The 1,519-nt window shown below is 54.2% G+C and overlaps 1 protein-coding gene across 3 annotated transcripts in view; it reads right to left on the bottom strand.

The window, feature by feature from the left end:
• The window catches only part of Dlgap5 (discs, large (Drosophila) homolog-associated protein 5), a 37,548-nt gene that overhangs the window by 30,264 nt on the left and 5,765 nt on the right, over positions 1–1,519 (bottom strand). The window lies entirely within an intron of this gene.

Genomic DNA, 1,519 nt, shown 5'->3' with positions numbered 1-1,519 from the left:
CTGGCCTCGAGGTCTTGAACTCAGGACATCCTCCTGCCTCAGCCTCCCAGTGCTGGGATTATAGGCGTGCACCACCGTGCCTGGCTTGCTTTGTTCCTTCTTACAAATAGTGTCTTCCCTTTTAAACCCTGTTCCTTTAATTTGTTACTGGTGCCGAGTTTAGATCCTAGCTGCCAGGGGGAGGGCAGTGCACACCCTCGGGTGTGACTTGGGTGCTGGGCAGGCCCTGTCACCCCTGCATGGCACAGTCCTGTCCTGTGTAAAACACAGAGCTATGGAAAGGGGGAGCAGGAGAGCGCCTGGGCAGCTCCACCTTGCCCTCCCCAGCATCCCCAGCTCAGAGGGGCAGCCAGGGGCCGAGGGTCTGGAAGGAGTCACAAGCAGTCTGAGAGGGGGAGGCTTGAAGGACGAAGAACCGAGACCCCACCCAAGCTGGCACCAACCAGCTCGGGGGCCTCAGTCCCCAGAGGCAGGCCCTCCTGTCTCAGCCAGGCCTTGAGAGGCACCTTTTCTCGACACCTGCAGCTGCCTTCACAACTACCCAGCTCTGCTGGGCATGGTGGCCCACACCTGTAATGCCAGCACACGGAGGCTGAAGCAGGAGGGTTGCTGTGAGCACGAGACCAGCTTGAACTGCATAGTGAGACCCTGTATTAAAAAAAAACAACAAAAAAAGAAAGTTCTTGCAGGGCATGGTGGCACACGTTTGTAATCCCAGCATTCAGGAGGCTGAGGCAGGAGGATTGTTTCGAGTTCAAGACCAGCTTGGGCTACAAAGTGAGCTCAAGGCCACCCTGAACTGCATAGCGAGACCCTGTCTCAAAAAGACCAAAAAAAAAAAAGGAATAAAGGAAGAAAGAAAGTTCTAGCCCAGGGCTGGGGATATAGCTCAGAACAGCAATGCCTGCCTGGCAAGTGTGAGGTCCCAGGTTCAATTCCTGGTACATCAAAACCAAAAGAAACAAAAAGAAAGTTCTAGCCCAGCCTGGACAATCTAGCAACACCCTGAATTAAAATAAAAATTAAAAGGGCTGGGGTTCACATTAGGATAATGGCCCTGGGTTCAGTTCCCAGTGCCACAGGAAAAAGAAAAAACCCACCCAGCTAGGCTCTGCTCCACAGCCCTGTGCAACAATGAGGCTTATCGTTGTCTCAATCCACAAAGCCTTGGGTGACTTCCTCAGTTCTCAGTGCCGATTCTAACAGGTTAACACCAAGCCCCGGGCTCCTCGAGGACATTCGTGCCCCGCGTTCCCCTGGCTCTACTGATTGGAGCCGGCGCACAGTCACAAATGTGCCGGGAGCGACGTCCCCTCCGCCTGGCCCAGCTGGAGCCGCCCCGTGCTCATCCGGGTCGAGGACACATCCTGCAAGCGGTGCCCCCACCTGTCTCCGACCCCCTCACATCCACCTGTAACTTCTCCAAGGTTATGAAAAACTTCAAATACACACAACACACCAGCAGGGGGAACAAATCCCAGAGACCCTGAACCCTTGTTCAAAAACTAATTGGAAAAAA

This window comes from Chinchilla lanigera, unplaced genomic scaffold (genome assembly GCF_000276665.1).
Source record: "Chinchilla lanigera isolate Chin_1 unplaced genomic scaffold, ChiLan1.0 scaffold00008, whole genome shotgun sequence".
NCBI lineage: Eukaryota > Metazoa > Chordata > Mammalia > Rodentia > Chinchillidae > Chinchilla > Chinchilla lanigera.
The sequence above is the reverse complement of the archived record's forward strand: the minus strand, read 5'-3'. Positions and strand labels throughout refer to the sequence as shown.